This window comes from Lutra lutra, chromosome 7, assembly GCF_902655055.1.
Source record: "Lutra lutra chromosome 7, mLutLut1.2, whole genome shotgun sequence".
NCBI classification, from domain to species: domain Eukaryota; kingdom Metazoa; phylum Chordata; class Mammalia; order Carnivora; family Mustelidae; genus Lutra; species Lutra lutra.
In genome coordinates, this window is record NC_062284.1 from 52,665,648 (window position 1) to 52,685,934 (window position 20,287).

At 43.9% G+C, this 20,287-nt stretch overlaps 1 pseudogene; it reads left to right on the top strand.

Annotated features, from left to right (window-relative positions):
- The first annotated feature begins 15,627 nt into the window (after positions 1–15,627).
- Positions 15,628–16,568, top strand: LOC125104428 (olfactory receptor 4F21-like; annotated as a pseudogene).
- The last annotated feature ends 3,719 nt before the right edge of the window (positions 16,569–20,287 follow it).

Here is a 20,287-nt window from a genome sequence, read left to right on the forward strand (position 1 = left end):
TCAGGCTCAGGTGAGGCTGGCACATCCTGTTCCTCAGCCTCTGGTGTTCCCTCCCTGGTACTGTCTGATGGGACCCGGCCTGCCCCGAGGCCCAGGCACAAACCCTAGGCTGCTTTCTCAGCCTTCTGTATCCAGGGTCCTATCCCTCAGGGCCTCCAACGGGGGAACCCTGAGACCCGCGCCACTACTCCCCCTCCCGCCCCATTGCAAATGGTGACTTTTGGAGCTGCAGAAAAGAATCGGAGCGAGAGAAACTTTCATACCCCCACTGAGGCCAGCCCTAGTCTTGGGTGCCCCCGTGGTCCAAACAATTGGAGACGGCCGCCCGGCCAGTACCCCTTCCTCAACTCTGGTCCAGGAAAGCTCCCCTGCGCTGGGGCCCCCGGGTGGTCTGCATTGTCTCGGCGTGTTTTCCAGGTCGCCGCAACTTCCCCCAGTGAGAAAGGGCCCTCGGCCACGGGGGACAGTGAGGTCCACAGCGCCACCCAATGCCGGCCATTTCTCACTAGCGTTCTGCCCAAATCAATCCTGATTTGGGCAGAAGGCTCATGAGAATTGGTCAGAAAACCCCTGGCGAGCTCGCTTTGGGTGCCTCCCTTCTGCAGAGCCGCCCTCTGTGCCTGGCCTGGGATTCCGATTGGTCTCAGCTCATACCCCACCAGAAAGCCCTCTGTGAGTCATATGCAGGAGAGGCCAATGCCTCCTGCTCTTCAGCCTCCGGGGTTCCCGTCCCTGGCACTGGCAGATGGGGCCTGCCTTACCCCTAGACCAAGGCCCTAATCCTTGCCTGCTTTTGCAGCCTTCCTTTTCCAGGGTCCTGTCCCTTGGGCCTTCCAATTGGGTAACCCTGAGTCCCGGGCACTAGTCCACCTGCTACCCCATTGGAAACAGTCCCTTCCAGAGCTGTGGAAAGGCCTCGGAATGAGAGAAACCTCCATGTCCCCACTGAGGCCATCCCTGTTCTTCTGCGCCATAGCAGCCGGTAAAGTCGGAGGTGAACACCTTACCACAACCCCTCCCTCAACTCTGCTCCAGAAAAGCTCTCCTATACCGGGGCCCCCGAGTGGGCTGCATCATTTTGGCACATTTTTCGTGTGTCTGCATCATGCCCTGAGTAGAAGGAGCTCTATTCCATGGGGGACAGGGCATTCCAAATCATACCCCAACACCAGCCTATTCTCCCAATGTTTCTTTGGGCAGAAAGCTGGTGAGCATTGGTGTGAAATCCCCTGGCAAATTCGCTTCCTCCAGTGTCTGTCTGGATCGACACTGCCTTTATCTAGAGTCGCTTCCTCAGTAGATTCGGCAGGAACTCTGCCAGAAAGCCCTCTAAGAGTCAGGTGACGGGAGTCCATTGCCTCCTGTTACTGAGCCCCTGGGTGACTGTCCCGGTCCCGGCATATCTGGGGTACTATGCCCCTAGGCTCTAAATAAACCCTAGTTTCTGTTTTCAGGCTTCCATTCCAAGGCTCCTGGCCCCAACACCCAGTGGATAATGGAGGTCTGGGTGACACCCTATGACTCCACATGCCACGTGGTAGGAATTCATTCCATTTGGAGCTGTGTCAAGCCCTCAAAGGGGGTGAAACCTGCATTCACCCATAAAGCTATCCTGACCTTTGCAGCCCCCATGGCCATAAAGCCATATACTTGTGACGCTGGAAGTATGCCCCCAATTCAGCCCTGAGGGCAGCCCACCTCAGATCCGGTAGATCTTGTCTGCAATTACACAAGGCCCTAACCCTAACCCTACTTTGTGTTTTCAGGCTTCCATTCCAAGGGGCCTGGCCCCCTGGTCCCTAGATTAAGGACCCCTGATTGACACCCCAGGCATCTGCCCTCCAAATGGATGGAAACCATGCCCTTTGGAGCTGCGCTGAACCCTCAGAAGGGGGAGAAACCTACATGTCCCCCTAAAGACACCCCTACCATCAGTGGCCCCCTGGAGACAAACCCAGATTCTTCAGGATGGCCAGACAAATGTTCTAAACTCAGCCCCGATGGGAGCCAACTTCAATGCTGTCAAATCGGGCCTGCCATGTCCCTAGGCCCTAATCCCAACACTTGGTAGGGTATACAGGTTTCCATACCCAGAGGCCTGGCCCATAAATCCACCAGACTGGAGGTGCCTGAGACTCACCGTGGCATACCCCGGACTCCTAGGATGAAGTGGTGCCATTGGGAGCTGTGCAGATTCCTCAGAGTGGGGAAACCTGAATGCCCCCTGAGGCCACTCCCAGCATCTTTGACCTCTTGGACTCAAACCTGGAATCTGACCCGCCGCCTGGTGCCCGCCCTCAACTCAACCCACCAGGGAGCCCGTCTCAGCACCAACAGATCGGGTCTGCCATGCCCCTAGGCCCTTACCATAACCCTTGTTTGGGTTTTCAGGCTTCCATCCAAAGAGACCTGGTCCCCCAGATTAAGAACTACTGTGCAACACCACAGGAATCCACCCACCATACATGAGGACATCTTATGGTTTGGCACTGCACCAAACCCTCAGACGGGAAGAAACCTGCAAGCACCCCTAAAGCCACCACCACTATGAGAAGCCCCCATGGCCATAAAACCAGATTCTTCTGTGCCTCTGGAAGCATGCCCTGGACTCAGCCCTGAGGGGAACCTGCATCAGTGCCAACATATTGGGCCTGCCATGCCCTTAGGCCCTAACACTAACCCTCAGTGGGTTGTGCAGGCTTCCATGCCCAGAGGCCTGTCCCCCAAGCCTGCTGATGGGCACCTCTGAGACTCATGCTGGCATAGATTAAGAGCGCCTCTGTGACACCCCAGGACTGCGCCCCACACACATGAGGAACCCGTGCACTTTGGAGCTCTGCAGAACCCTTAGACTGGGAGAAACCTGCATGCCATTCTGAGGACACCCCCAGCTTCTGTAGCCTCCCTGGACACAAACTCGGAGTCTGACATGATGCCTGACACCCACTTCGACATCAGCCCACTGGGGAGCCCACATCAGCACCAGAGATCAAGCCTGCCATGCCCGGAGGCCCTTACCATAACTCTAGTTTCTGTTCAGGCTCCCATCCCAAGAGGCCTGGTCCCAACTTTCCAGATTAAGGACCACTCTGCGACAACCCAAGAATCCGACTACCATGCAGGGGGCAAACTGAGCAGTTTAGAGCTCTGTAGTGCCCTGAGAGAGGAAGAAACCTGCAACCCTTCTAAACCACCTGGCCAGAAACTCAGATTCTGCTGCACTGCAGGATATATTCCCTCAACTCAACCCCGAAGGGAGACTGCATCAGCACCAGCAGACCAGAGCTGCCATTCCCCAAGACCATTACCCTAACCCTAAGTTGCATTTTCAGGCTTCCTTCTACAGGGGCCTGTCCCGCAAGCCCTCTGGGTTGGGAACCCTGGAGTCACACCGTAGGAGTCTGCCTGCCACCCAGCAGGAAACCAGTCTGTTTGGAGCTGCATGGAACCCTCAGAGCCGGAGAAACCTGCGTACTCCATAAGTACTCCCCCATGTTCTTCAGCCCCCTGGAGCCTGATGTGCCGCCTGACCCCCATCCTCAACTCAGCTCCTCAGGGAACCCACCTCTGGACCAGCATTTTGGGCCTGCCACGCCCCTAGCTCAGCTCTCCTCGGGAGCCCTGTCAGCTCTAGGCAGACCTGGAACTCCCCTGCCTGCCACAAAGCTCTGGGATCCCCTTTTCTTCTTCTCACTTTACACTGGCCCAAGGCTTTCATGAGAAATGGGGAAGTCTACCTCCTGAATGCTTAATACTTCCTTTCCTCTTTTCCCATATTTCTCTCCACTTACCTTTGTACCTGGGAAAACTGGAAGGAACATATCCATGGAACATGGACATGCTCTGACATCTGAATCTTTCCTGGCAGCTTTCTGAGGGCTCCTTATTCAAACAGAAACTAGTGTATCCTACCACAGTGTGTTTGAAAATATTCATCAACAGAACAGGAGAGCAAAGACCACTCCACTTTTACCTCACTCTTCATGAAGTAGAACATGGTCTTTCCTTCCTTGACTTCAATTCCAATCTGTTTCCATGCAGTGTTCATTCCTTTGCTTCAGGGGTAGGATTTCGTGATTCCTCGTCTGCATATAGTATACCCAGAGCTCACACCAAGTACCCTCCCTAATAGCTGTCACCCACACACTCCACACCCGTGCCCTCTAGCAACCCTTGGATTGTGCTCTAAGTTTAAGTCCGTTTCCTAATTGACCTATCTTTCTCCCCTCACTATGTTCATCTGTTTTCTTTCTGAAATTCCATAGAACTCAAATTATAGGCCATATAACTCAAATTATATTGGTCTTTTCTTATTGATTTTGCTTAGCTAAAGCTACTCTAGATCCATCCACATCGTTGCAAATGGTAAGATTTCATTCTTTCTGAACATGGCTCCTATTCCTTTAAGAAGATGTGGGAGATTATATATCAACGTTCATATATATATGTATATATATAATTAGTGAATGGACATTGGGACTCCCTCCATTATTTCACTCTGGTTGATAATGCTGGTGTCCATATCATGGTGCTTGTACCCCACTGAATGTGCACTTTTGTGCCCTTTAGGGAAATACCTAGGAGGGCAACTGCTGGATCCTAGGGTTGTTCCATTCTTAGCTTTCAGAGGAACCACATGCTCTTTTCCAGAGTGGCTGCAACAACCCACATGCCCACCGACAGTGCAGGAGGGTTCCGCTTGAAGCAGAACATTCCCTGCCAGCAATTTCCTAAGGAGGAAACAGAATACCTGGAGGATAACATGACTCACACAGCATCTGGAAAGCAGCCCCAGAAATTCACCCCAGGGTTCCTGATGTCATGCCCTGTGAAGCCATCAGAATACCTCTATCCAGGGGAATTCCCAAAGACTCTCCTTCTGACTTCACCACCCATGAAACTGCAGAGAAACGATGCCATGTCTAACTCTCTAGTTGGTCCACTGAGTGAAACTAGAAAGTCAAGCTTCCCTTGTCAATTATCCAAGTCTCCTTGGAATCCTTTTGAATGTTCCCTCTGCCCTCATCGGAACTCTTTGGATAAAAAAGATGAATCCATTAGGATCCATCACCTTGGACAAAGGAGAAGCCATCATCCAAGCCTCTGTGTAACCACAAACAGCCACCTCACTCTAGATGCTGGCCATTCCACCACAGCCTGGGATCGATGGAATAAATACTCTTAGATGAAGGAACTCATTCTAGGTTCCAAACACACACCAAGTCCATCTCATCTTCCCTTTCGAATCCAAGGGATTGCCTAGGAAAGAGATGTTCCAAATAACTTTGTAAGCCAGAAATAGAGAACATGAGATCCCCTGCCAGGTACTCCCTGAAGGGAAACTCAAGAACTCTAGCACCCACTCACCACTGCTGACAGCTACGTAGTGTGACTTTTGGGCTCCCCTGGAGATGAGAGAAAACCCAGGATGTTTGGGGTGAAAGAGAAGTTTTACCTCCCATGCTGGTATGGATGTGCCACTGTGCCCCACGGGCCTGCTCTTTTCTCTGAATGCTGACATCCTGGGACAAGCTGCATGACTGAGTCAGACACTGATTTCCAAACTTCAGGTCTCATGGAGCCAGAGTGAAGAAGGGTTGTCAGGTGGGCATAAGCAGGCACCTCCCACCTAAAGCCTGCACACCTGCTCTGATTCCTGGGAGAAGGAGAGACACATGCTTGTTTCTTAAGTGGTCATTCACTTCCTTCTAAAGCCGGCCAATGCCCTTGTCCTTTTTGGAGAAGCAAATAGACTGTTCCAAACAAACACTCAACTTCTCGGTTCCAAAGTCACCATGTGTCGGGTTTGGTTCCCCCTGGCTCCCCACCTCCCCCACCGGGAGGACCCTCCTGAACCATCCTGACAGCATACTTTGTCCTGTAAAAACAAGCTGCAGTGCCTCACGTTTCAGGGTCTCTCACCCAGCACCTCCCCACTGCCCTCAGAGCCAGCAGGCTGCTCTGATGCCTCTTCTGGTGTTTCCCACAGCAGCTCGCCACTGCCTCCAGTGGTCGCAAGCAGCATTGCCACGCCTACCATGCTCTCTGGCACTACAGCTCATCACTCCCTCCAGTGGCGTGAATTGGCACTGCTGGGTGTTCCACAGACTCCTAATGCAGCTCACAAACCCTCCACAGGTCTAAAGCCACACTGGCACTGTCCCTCCAGATTGGGGACCTCTGGGCCACACCCCATGAGTCCGCTAGCCACCCAGAAGGAAACTGTGCCATTTGAAGCTATGTAGAAACCTAGGAATGGAGGCCATGTGTGCCTCCCCCAACCTCAACGGCCCCCCAGTCACAAACTCACAGCCCGACGGGCTTCCTGACCCCTGTGCTCGACACAGCCCCCGGGTTCTCGTCTCAGTGCCGGCAGATTGGGCCTGGATACCCCTAAGCCCTAACCCAGACCCTAGTTGGTGTTTTCAGGCTTCCATGCCCAGAGACCTGGCCAACAAGCCCTCCAGATTGGGAACACCTTGGCCACACCTAAGGACTCCGCCTGACATCCAGGAGGAAACCCTTTGGTTAGGAGCTTCCCAGAACCCTCAGACCGTGAGAGACCCACATGCATTCCTGAGGCCACCCTCACCACAGACAGCCCACACGACAACAAAAAAGTGCTGCTTGACCCACATTCTTGACTCAGCCCATCAGGGAACCCACCTCAGCACTGGCAGATTGGGTCTGCCATGCCATGCCTCTAGGCCCTAACCCTAACCCTATGTTGGCTTTTCTGGCTTCTGTCCCCAGAGAACTGGCCCCCAAGCCCTCCAGATTCGGGACACCTGAGCCACACCCCAGGACTCTGGCTGCCACCAGGAGGAAACCATGCCCTTCAGAGCTGCACAAAACCCTCAGAACAGGAGAAATCTGCATGGCCCCCCAAAGCCACCCCAAACATCAGAGGCCCCTGGCCATAAAGCCAGATTCTGCCGCAGCCCTGAGGGGAGCCCACCTCAGTGCTGGCAGGTCAGTTAGGAACTGTAATGCCCCTAGGCCCTAACTCTAACCCCAGTTTGGGTTTTCAGACTTCCATTCTGAAAGGCCTGGCTCCCAAGCCCCCTGGATACAGGACCCCTGAGTGACACTCCAGGACTTTGCAAGCCAAGTGGTATGAAACCATGCTTTTTGGAGATGCGCCGAACCCTCAGACAGGGAGAAAAGTGTTTCCCTGTAAAGCCACCCCAACCATCAGCAGCCGGCTGACAATAAAGCCAGATTCTGCTGTGGTGCTGGACAAATGCCCTCAACTCAACCCTGAGGGGAGCCCACCTCAGCGTCAGCAGATCCAGTCTGTAATGCCCCTAGGCCCTAACCTTAACCCTAGTTTGTGTTTTCAGGATTCTGCGCCAAGAGACCTGGCCAACAAGCCTTCCAGATTGGGAAGCTCTTGGCCACACCTAAGGACTCAGCCTGCCATCCAGGAGGAAACCCTTCCATTCGGAGCTGCCCAGAACACTCAGACCGCGAGAGACCCTAATGCATTCCTGAGACCACCCTCACTGCAGACGGTCCAAATGACAAAGAAACCAAGAGCCCTATGTGGTGCTTGAATCCCATTCTTGATTCAGCCAATCAGGGAACCCACCTCGGTACCTGCGGGTTAGGTTTGCCATGCCCCTAGGCCCAAACCCTAACCCTACATTGGCTTTTCTGGCTTCTGTCCCCAGAGAACTAGCCCCTAAGCCCTCCAGATTGGGGACACCTGAGCATCACCCCCGGATTCTGGCTGCCACCAAGGAGGAAACCATGCCCGCCGGGGCTACACAAAACATGTAGAGCAGGAGAAACATGCATGCTCCTCGAGAGCCACACCAATCAGCGGAAGCCCCCAGTAATAAAGCCGGATTCTGCCTCAGTGCTGGACAAATGCCCTCAACTCAGCCCTGAGGGGAGCCCACCTCAGCTCTGGCAGATCAGGCCTGCAATGACCCTAGGCGCTGTACCTAACCCTGAGTTGGGTTTTCAGATGTCTTTCCCCAGGGCCCTGTCCCTCAAGCCCTCCAATTGTTGAGCCCTGAGCCCATCAGTCCACCTGCCACTCAGGAGGAAACAGTGCCTTTCAGAGCTGCAGAAACCCTCCAAGCGAGAGAAACCTGCATGCCCCCACTGAGGCCAACCCCAACCTTTGGCGCCACAGAGGCCGAAAAGTTCCGACTTTTCCAGCCACAACTCCTCCCTCAACTCTGCTCCAGAAAAGCTCCTCTGTGCCAGGGCCCCCCGGTGGGCTGCATCATCTGGGCACATTTCTGGATGGCCAAGACATGCCCTGAGTGAGAAAGCACTCTAGACAACTGGGAACAGTGCGGTCCAAAGGGTCGCCCAACACTGGCCAATTCTCATGAGCATTCTGCCCAATCGATCCCGATTTTTGCAGAATACTGGTGAGAAATGGCCAGAAAACACCTGGCGAACTCGTTTTGTGTGCCACATGTCTGCAGAGCCGCCCCCTGAGCCTGGCTGGTGATCCCAAGTTGTCACAGCTTGAACCCTGCCAGAAAGCCCTCTGTGACTCAGGCGCAGGCGAGGCCAATGCCTCCTGCTACTCAGCCTCCAGGGGTACCCTCCCTGGCGCTGACAGATGGGGCCTGCCATGCTCGTAGACCTGGGCCCTAACCTTTTCCAGGGTCCTTTACCTCGAGCCCTCCAATGAGAGAGCCCTAAGTCACACTCCATGAGTCCACCTGCCACCCAGGAAGAAACAGTGTCTTTCAGAGCTGTGGAAAACCCTCAGAGGGAGAGAAACCTTCATGCCCCCATTGAGGCCATCCCCAACCTTCAGCGCCACAGTGGCCCAGAAAGTCAGAAGCTGAGGCCTGGCCACAACCCCTCCCTCAGCTCTGCTCTGGGAAAGCCCCCTGTGCAGGGGTCCTCGGGTGGGCAGCATCGTCTGGCACTTTTTCCAGATGTTGGTGACATGAACCGAGCGAGAAATCGCTCTAGGCCATAGAGGACAGTTAACCTAAAATTCTCTAATTTGAAAAAAATATATCAGAGCACAAAATCACAGATCATCACATTAAACTGCTTGATTCCCCCTGGATCTCTTCTGCAAGTTGAGATGATTCACCTTTGGGAAAACCAGAGTACACAAAGTCATGGTTTCCATTAGAAGAAATTATGGACTTTACCCAGTCCTACCATCCAGTCCAGCTAACTGACTCCCTTCCAAACTGTAGGAACTATTTATAAATTTCTGTCTTAAGAAATGGTGGTGATTCAAAAGGGTGTGAACTGTCTGTGTGTCTCAATCCCTTGAAGCTCCTGCTGAGTGAGACTTGCACTTGAGCAGGTACAAATAAACCTGCTCTCTAACGCCTCAGCAACTGATAATATTTTGTTCCCAAACCTGCTTTCTTCTTTATTTCCAGGTTCTTTTTGCTCATACTCTTTATTTGAATCATTTTTACTCATACAGTTTTACATATATTCTCTTCTCATTTTCGCAATTTCAATTGTATTGTGAGGTGAACTTCTCTTCAAAGAGCCTGTATCTTTATTAAATTGAAATGTATGAGAGATGTATCACACTAAAATTTCTAAAGCTGTTATGAAATCCTTCACACATCATCATCATCTGATGTGTCACTGCTACTTGTCTCTGTGTATCATTCTCAAAAATACCCCATTAGAAGATGATTTTTTTTGAAGGACTTCACTATGAAGAGAACCAAGAATGCTGTGTTGGGCTGTGTTGAACATTATTTCTTTGTAAATGAATGTTGTAGAAATGAGGACTTTGGTTGATCCAACATTGACTTTCTTCATCACTGCAGCATTTCTCTGACTAGCAATGTGACAATGTAACAAATGAGATTTTCTCATTTAATAATAAAAAATTGTGTAATGTTTTGCAAAAAAAATTGACATGTAAAGGGGCTTCAATTTTTCATCCCTTTTTTTCCTCTGATATTAGATTCATGGAAATAAAACACTGTTTTGTTGGAAATTTCATTCCAACAGAGCAAGATCTCTCTATCTTTGGAAAGCATGGAATAATCAAATTTTTTTTTAAAAATCATCATTATGGGGCACCTGGGTGGCTCAGTGGGTTAAAGCCTCTGCCTTCGGCTCAGGTCATGATCTCAGGATCCTGGGATCGAGCCCCGCATCAGGCTCTCTGCTCAGTGGGGAGCCTGCTTCCCCCCTCTCTCTCTGCCTGCCTCTCTGCCTACTTGTGATCTCTCTATCTCTGTGTCAAATAAATAAATAAAATCTTTAAAAAAAAATAAAAATAAAAATAAAAATCATCATTATTACAAAAACAATCTGAGGGTTTTGGAAGGGTGGGGGTGGGAGGTTGGTGAGCCTGGTGGTGGGTATTATGGAGGGCATGTATTGCATGGAGCACTGGGTGTGGTGTATAAACAATGAATTCTGGAATACTGAAAAGAAATTTTAAAAATAAGTAATTTTTTTAAAAAACTCAAAAAAAAAAAAACCCAACTTACTGTGTACTTCTATATACCACAACATACTCTGCTGTTCTCCATATACTAACTGCTTTAATCCTAACAATAAAACCACAAGGTTAAGTATTATCATCCCTATTTTACAGATGAAGAAATTCAGGGACAGAGAAGTGAAGCAACTCACCCAAGGACATGTAGTTCATAAATCAAGGAGATGGAGATTCAAATCCAGGTAGTCTGTCTCCAGAATGTTTGGATAATAATAAATAATAATACTATTATTTATAAAATTGCTCTTATATCATTTTTTTTAATTTCCTCCACTAATTTCAAATTTTCTTTGGTAAATAGAAAATCTATGAATTTCACTTATAATAAATATTGAAAATAAGAGTTCATATTTAGGAAAAAATAAAATCATTTAAAATCCCATAACCTAGAGACATTGTGGTAGAAAGTCTAAATATTTCCATATATAAATTAACAAACATGCAATGTTTTGTGTTTTATAATTTTTTAACTTAACGACAAAGTATATATCTTTTCAGTTTCATTTATGCCAAGTTCTAAATTTGTTTCATTTGTATTAAAATCTTATATAAAAGTTCTCTTCCTTATTCATGTAGCAAATAGCTTCTCATAGGCTATTATGATAACTGTATCGTCCTTCTAAATTACTGAATTTTTCCAAACATATTGTGATGCTTTTCTGTTCAGCAATATTTCCATAGCACACAATACTACTACACTGTAATTTGAGAAAAGTTCCAGATATCTGTAAGGACTATGCACATTTTATTTGAGGCAAAAAATGAAGAGGAAAGTTTGTACTTTTGCTACTTTTACTTAGATTAGGATCTGCATGGGAATGTGGGTTGTTGAGGTCACTCTGTGAGGACATTGTCATGACAAGGAGGTCGCTGGCTTCCAAACTGGTTTCCATTCTCCCAGCTGTGTGCAGGTATCAATGAGCTTAATTTGCAAAGTCATTTAAAAATTTCCTCTCCACTAAATCTCCCAGAAGGGCTTCTAAGCCCCTGTTTTGCTTACTATGTCTTCTTGAACTTCCCACTAAGATGTTAGTGAAGACTCTCATTTAATAGTGCCTACCTTGTGCCAGAAATTGTGCTAATTAGTGGGGCATACAGAGTTGGCGAAAGGCTCCTTTTCTCAAAGAATCATAATTGATAATCATAATGAAGAACTAATACACATAAGAAATTATACTTTATTATAAAGAAGGTATAGAGTACAACAGTAGTTCATAGACATTACTTGGGGTAGTCAAGAAATACTTCAGAGTAGCTAGCATTTGATCTAAGTTTTGAAAGATAAAGAAAAAGGAGAATTAACATTTCTGCCACATAGTTTTACATATATACTCTCAAATATTCATAACATCTAGGGAAGTAAGTTAGACACCTCCCATTTTATGGACAAATAAAGGCCATCAGCATAATTGGCTAGTGCACCCTAGTTTATATAGTTCACAAGTGGCAGAACCAGAATGGCAACCAAGTCTATTGGGTGTAAGAGTCAAAGATGGCTCCACACTGTAATGCAAGAATAATACACATGAAAGTATATGAAAGAGTTGAGGAATGTGAAAAAATTTAATACTAATGTGTTCAGTTCATAAAGGTTCTTATGTGATATGCAATTGAATTTGAAATATCCTGGATGATAGAACCAAAGGCTTCAATTACAAATATGACCACATCTGGTTTTTAGATAAACAAATCTGAAAGCAGAGTATAGAACAGACTACACTTAGCTAAGATTGGAGGCAGAGAGATCATTCAGAAATGAAAAATAAATAAATCTGAAATAAAACTGACAGTGGAAATGAAGAGAAGGACACAAAACAGAATATTCAGGAAGGAGGTACAATTTGCCATCTGGCATATAAAGTGAAAGAGGAGAAAAGGTGCCTCAGAGATTCTTGGATTAAGCACCTGAGAGATGATAGTCATGATATTTCCTAAGACATTAAAAAGAGGATAAAATCATGAGCTCAGACTTGCACAATTTAACTTTGAAGTGCTCGAGGGATGTCCATTCATGTACTACAGTACAGTCTTGGATATATTACGCTAGAGTCCAGGAATAGAGCTATAGATATAGAAATCCTTACAAGTGGAGAGTAGTTAAAACAAGAAATTGTGTCCCAAACTACTAGAACTCATACAGCAATTCAGTAATGTGGCAGGATACAAAGTCAATGTACAGAAATCTGTGGCTTTCTTATACACTAACAATGAAAATACAGAAAGGGAAATTAGATAATCGATTCCATTGACTATAGCACCAAGAACCATAAGATACCTGGGAATAAACATAACCAAAGAGGTAAAGGATCTGTATTCGAGGACACTGTATAGAACACTCATGAAAGAAATTGAAGACACAAAAAGATGGAAGACAATTCCATGCTCTTGGATCGGAAGAGTAAACATTGTTAAAATGTCTATACTGCCTAGAGCTATCTATACTTTTAATGCCATTCCGATCAAAATTCCACTGGTATTTTTCAAAGAGCTGGAGCAAATAATCCTAAAATTTGTATGGAATCAGAAGAGACCCCAAATCGCTAAGGAAATGTTGAAAAAGAAAAATAAAACTGGGGGCATCACGTTACCTGATTTCAAGCTTTATTACAAAGCTGTGATCATGTATGAAATGAAAAAATATATATTTTATGTCTCCTTAGTTACATGAGCACTCAAAAATATGTAGGGAAAAAATCCATGCATCAGTGAAAAACACAAGAAAGAAGTTAGAGATATAGGAGAAAAATCAAGAGAGCTTAGATATACAAATATTAAAAATACATCCAGTTTCAAGTAGCATTGCCTTATTCACAGTCTCTTGAAGTAAATTTTTATTTTTTTCACATTATAAGCTATCAGAAGGTAGACCTTTGCTGACATCAAGAACTTTTGCATTGGATTATTTTTCTATCCATTCATAATATCATCTGTAACATGTAGATGCCCAAAGCTCATGGTTGCTGCATCTTTGGGCATCACATTAATATTGAATGCAAGGATAAGAGAACCAGAAAAAGAGACCTCTCCATATTAATTTTTCCATTTTAATCTGGGAAAGAAAACCTTCCACAAGAGGAATTGTTCTATATTTCATCAAAACAGCTACATGCCTCTCTTACACCAATTCATGGCCAAGGTACATAGATTATCATATTTCATCCCAGGGCTAAGATAAGAACCTACCTTCTTCCAAAATTCAGAAATGTCCATTAAATGTCTAATCAGATAGGTGTTCTCTTAGCACAAACTGTATGGAAAAGGCTTTGGGATAGACAGCCAATACACACACAACAACCAATGACAGACGATGTTTCAAAAACAATTCAAGATCAATAGTACCAAATTTGGAGAACAAGTATTTAAGACAAAGACTGAAAACTGATTATTAGATATGATATTTTTACATTAGACTATTGTGTGCTGAATCCCTGGTGAGATCTTTAAAAGGATTTTCTGACATGCAATTTAGCTTGTTTTGGCTTGTTCAATAAATGGAATGTATAAGATTAATAAATTTACCTGTGAAGGGTTTGAGAGAGAAAGAAAAATAAGAAGGCTGCCCTCCATCTCATCCCTAACAGATTTGATTTTTGAAGGAGAGATTCTATGTGTAACCCATCAAGGGAATTGAAAAGTTGAGATGAAAGTAAAAAGTTGATGCATCTAAAACCTTGAGGAGAGCTAGAGTATTTTTGGAAGTGCTGGCCTTGAAGAGCCCAGAGGATTGGTTAGAAGAATATATTCTCAAGTCCTAGAACTCTTGATACACTCCTAGTTTTGCCACCTCATCCTTCTGAGGCTCAGTTTCATTTATGAAATGGTGATAATAAAACTAAACCTATCTTATGAAGTCATTAGGAGGCTTGAAAGTAATAATGTATCTAAAACAATGCCTTAAATATTGAAGACACTCAACTCTGTTATCTGGGATCATTGGACTTGATTATTAAGTATTAATCATAACTATATTTACTAATCTCTACTCTGAGATATACCATATTTTAGTTTAGTTTAATTTGTCATGAAGTAATCTGTTTACTAAAAGTGGTCATGAACCAAACATAATAATAATCATGTCGTGAACTGAGTGTTAAAGTTACTGAGCCTGGGGGTGCCTGGGTGGCTCAGTTGATTAAGCATATGACTCTTTGGTTTCACCTCAGGTCATGATCTCACAAGTGATGAGATCAAGCCCCAAGTCAGGCTCCAGGCTCAGAAAGAGAAGTGAGTCTGCTTGAATATTCTCTCCTTCCAATCCCTTCTCACTTATTCTTCTCTCTCAAACAAATAAATAAATCTTCAAAAAAATTTACTGAGCCTGTGCATGTGAGTTCCATTTAAATTTAAAAAGAAAGTCAATTATCATATGGTTTCACTTATTTGTGGAGCATAACAAATAACATGGAGGACATAGGGAGATGGAGAGGAGAAGGGAGTTGAGGGAAATTGGAAGGGGAGGTGAACCGTGAGAGACAATGGACTCTGAAAAACAACCTGAGGGTTTTGAAGGGGTGTGGAATGGGAGGTTGGGGGAGCCAGATGCTGGGTATTAAGGAGGACACCTATTGCGTGGAGCACTGGGTGTGGTGCAAAAACAATGACTTCTGTTACACTGAAAAGAAAAAAAAAAGCCCATGTAGGGAGTGATGGGATATGTTCGAGTACTTTTGTCATGGTGATCTCTCTAATTGCAGTGAAAAGACAAAAACTAAGGGGCTAAGAAAAGTTCAGGTAAGAGAATATAAAATTAGTGTGGAAGTAATAATAAGGATGTGATGGAAAAGATAATAATCATAAGAGAACACATTTAGAGAAAAGGTCAGGAAAATGATCCAAAATGATCCAGAATCTTTGAGAAAAATTAAAATGAGTTTTAACTATGGGATTAAAATTAAAGGAATTGATTAAAATTAAAGGAATCCCTCTTGCTCTATTTGCAAAATTTAGTGTCACATTTTTTCCCTCAAATGCCCCCTCTATATAATGAATTTATAATGAATTTGTTGCTACCTTATTTTTTCCAAATCTTTCTTTTTCCTCCCTCAGTCAATAACATCTAACTTAATTAACAAAACAGGAAATCTATGGTGCTGACAGTGATACTTACTCTTTTTCATTTGTATCCCCAGGTCAGTTGAAAATCAGCTTTCCTGTCCCAGTCAATGGGTGGATTAAATGACTCTGTAGTTGTGTTACTGGCTCTTTCTTCCTCTTGGGAGAAAAAACTTTTTCTCATCTTGATATGTGCTTTGCTCTACTTAGCATTCATGTTGGAAAACATTTTTGTTCTGTTTTTGGTAATCTTTGATTCTCACCTACATTCTCCTAAGTACTTCCTTCCTGGCCAACCTGTCCCTCATTGATGTGGGTGTTTCTTCTATCATAGTTCTCAAGACAACCAAAGACCTTTTAAATGAATGCAAAGTAATTTCTTTCCAAAGCTGTATGACGCAGATATGCTTCATCTATATCATGGGAGGAGTGGAGATGGTGTTACCCATAGCCATGGCATTTGACAGGTACACAGCAATCTGTAAGCCTCTTCATTATCTAAACATCATGAATCCTAAAATATGTTTCATTTATAATCACTGGATGGGTAACATGAGTGATTTATGCTATGTCTCAATTTGCTTTCATTATTAACTTGCCTTTTGTGGTCCCAATGAAATAGACAGTGTTTACTGTGACTTTCCTAGGATCATAAAACTTGCAAGAACCAATGCAGCCAAGTTTATTATTGCTGCCAACAGTGGCTTCATGAGAACGGATACCTTCTTGCTGCTAATCTTGCCCTATGTCTTCATTTTGGTCACCATCTAGAAATGTGCTTCAGGCTGTGGTGGTTCTATTTTTCACTCCATGCATGGTTCTTTATGTATGGCCTTTCCCCACATCATCAACTGACAAATACCTGTTCATTATTGACTTTTCTATCACCCCTGTCTTGAATCCAGCCATCTATGCATTAAGGAACAAAGACATTAAAGCAGCAATAAAACGATTGTGCAAAGAGAATCTTACTCCAGAATTTGTTGACCACATATGTTTTTGGAGCTTTACAACTAAACATCCAACTGCATGGTGGCCCATCTCAACTTAGGCCCCACCGATTTAACATATCCTGAACAAAGGCATCACCTGCCATCCTAAGCTTGCTATATAAAGTCTAAAAATAACCTGTAAATTTGTTGTAATGAATCGCAAACATCATTATACTGAATTGTTATGTATATATAGGTTCAATGGCTTTAAAAGAAAACCCAGAGATAAAATCAAGAGGCAAGGAATTTATTTAGAAGGGACTGCTAGATGACACTGGTTCAAAAGTGAGGACATAAGCCAGAGAAAAGAAGGAAGGTAATAGAAGATGTATTAACTAGTATTAAGTAGCACCCTCCTACTGTGGACATTGGGGCACAATCCTAATTGTGGCCCCCTAAGTGACTGTATGTACTCTATCACATTAGGTGATTTCACCTGAAAGGCTATGAAGCTGTGTATTTCTGTGTTGGGGTAGCTCTAAGGCTTTAACGCCATAGCAGTTTCAGGCTATCCCACGAGCAGGTTGAGCAGTTCTGATATCTAAAGAAAAGTCCTCAGGCAGAAAAATTTCTGCAGCTTATGGTATAAGAGAGTCTACATTCTTGGGATACGTGTGTGGCATCAAAAGCATCAGAGACACTCCACATCTTCCTTCTCATGCTTAGAGGCATTCATGTTCCATGTAAGTTTACTCCATCACTGATCCTTCAAACATAGGACTGTTAATGAAACAAGTGTTAACGGGTTCCATCACTGCACAGGTTCCCAGGAAGATATTCATCATCTTCCTCCACCACAACCCATCCTACATTTTCCTCACATTTTTCCAGCACTTCTGCTGCTCTAGATCACTTGCCCAGATCCCTATCTTCCCACCTAAGAAGGCTAAATCCATGATTACCATGCTCTTGTCAGGCTGTAATTGCTGCAATTGCCCATTTAGAGTTATCATCAAATGTAGCACCCTTTCTATTTCTCTGCAATAATGGAGGTTAATAATACCTGGCATGCTAGAACACTCAGGAATCTATAAACACAAGAAAACCAAAATGACCAGTGAGCTACTAAAACTTTAGGTTTACTGAAGAGCTTACTCTATCCCCAGAGAAAGCATTCACTCACCCCAGTGAGGTCAAATGTGTAGGTCTAGAAAGCTCAAGTTCTCCAAGGAAATAATGGCGAAAGGAGCCATTCTCACCACCTATCTTTGGTGTCCAGGCCTATGCAATCTACAAAACAATACCTTATAATGTTCACTGGTTCAAAGTATATATCACACATAAAACACAAAGTGTCATCCCCAAACACACTTACTTTCACCATTAAAAGCTATTCCTCATGTTCTATCAGACTGACAGCTTCTACATGATACGCATATTGCCACAGCAGTGGGTCATTTCATTGCGTGCTCACTATTGTACTTTCTTAGCTGCAAAGATATTTCTTTGTCCTAAGCAATGTTGTGAAGGACATTAGACATTCTAAGTGTCTGGATCACTTAAAGGCCAAGGTACTGCTGTAAGGACAGTCAAAACCATACTTGGAAACATGTTTATCCAGTAAGAACTATCCGCTGATCTAATGTAAACAGCTAGTAATCAGGTTGCTGATTAAATGTGTCAAAAGATGAAACTACACTGGCATTCAGTATCCACTTGTCCTTCCAGAAGGACATTCAATAGTGCCTGCCACTATACCTGCCTAACTGAAAAGAGACCGTATAGAAAGAATCCATGGAAAGTCTTCAACTTTGCCATTTATAACTACTTCATCCAAGGGCCCATTGCACAGAAAGTAACCATGGAAAGATTTCATCCATGCTATTATAACTACTTCATTCATATTGTCCCATTGCGCATGAAAGAACACATGAAGTGGATTCATCCCTGCAATTTATAATTACTTCATCCATCACCCATTGTGCAAGTAATCGAGTGGCTGAGCCAGGTTATCAACTCAGCTATTTAACACTATTCTTGAACTATAGTAAGAACAGAAACATAAATAAGAAGTTACATGTATTTCTTCCTGCTTTTTCTGGCTAAAAAAAAACAACAACAAAAAATTATATCATATCTCGAAGTGTCCCATGTGTTAAGTAACCACTATCCACTTTAAGTGACAATGCTAGTTATATGGAAATTATAAAACTGAACCCACATTTATGAAGACATATATCATAAACTAGAGTAATTAGACAATTCCCATCAAAGTATTGGGTTAATTTTTTGCTTTTGTTAAATACATAAAATAAACCTGTTAAACCATTTGGTATGAAAAGAAGAGAATGAATGAAATATCAACTCCAGAAACCAGGATGTTAGCATTTAGGAAAAACTTGAGGTAGGAAATCAGTGCTGTTGAATGCAGACTTATACTAATAAAAATATAATGATTAGAATAGTAAAGAAAGTCCAGAAGAGATTTAAGCTTTATCCTATAATAAATGTGGATTCTATGACTCTAAATAGGCATGAATAAATCCATATAATGACAAATAACTAGGCATCTGAACAATCAAAAAGGTTAGGTTCTTCACAACACACATACAAAAAACAGATACATATATTTCAAAATAAATTAACTGGATCAAAATATTTTTTAAGTTATGTCATAAAGCAGCTTTTAAATAAATTTCAGCATGGTGAAATGTATATAGTAGTTGCATTAAAAATGCAATTTTAAACAAGGCAACAAAAATAGAAAACATGAATAAAGAAAAGATTATATTTTACCACACTAACTTTAAATTTGTCAAAAACAAATGTAAAGATTTCTGCTTTATAGTTCTGCATGTAAGGAGTTTGGAATCACTATTCTATCATAATAAGTTAAAAGTAGAACAGAGTGAAAAAGAAACAACTCTTCTTGATCCAGAAGAGAGGGGAGGAGACAGGGCAAACTGCTACCCCATGATTAGAGAGATAGGCAGGCAAATAAGGACAGCATAGCTTACCAAGCAGACACAAACCTAAACCATAATTGACGAATTGCTGGCGGGTAGAGACCTCTGAGTTAAGAACTGGTCAGAGGGACCTATCCATAGTTGACATCAATTATATTGTGAAATTTACTTTAAGCAGCTTGACCAGATTCACCCAATAACTATCTGAGAAAAAATTCCCTCAGGCTTTTGGCACAGGGAGGGGTAAAGGAATCATTTAGAAATGTACCAGAGCACTCTGTTTTTCTCTAGAAGCCTTGACCTCAGGGGACACTAGTTAACCAAAACCTTACCTACTAAGGTATTATAGGAGTCTAACTTACCTGGAGAAGGCAATACCCATCTTCAACCACTCTAGCCACCATGTCCCATCTAAGAGAAAAGAAATAAAATGAGAAACACTTGTGAAGTTTACAGTCCAGAAACATAGACTCACTCAAATCAAGACCTAATTCTAGCACTACAGAATACTTTCCCTCTGCTCACACCTCATCACCACATTACGAAAACCTATTTACAGCAGGTTTTTTTTTTTAATCAAGTACATCATATCTAGCTATCAAGAAGACATCACAAGTGGCGCCTGGGTGGCTCAGTGGGTTAAAGCCTCTGCCTTCGGCTCAGGTCTTGATCCCAGGTCTTCGAATTGAGCCCTGAATTGGGCTCTCTGCTCAGCAGGGATAATGCCTCCCTTCCTTTCTCTCTGCCTGTCTCTCTGGCTACCTGTGATCTCTGTCTGTCAAATAAATAAATAAATAAATAAATAAATAAATAAATAAATAAATCTTTAAAAAAAGAAGACATGACAAGACAATTAAGGTGGAAGCCCAAAA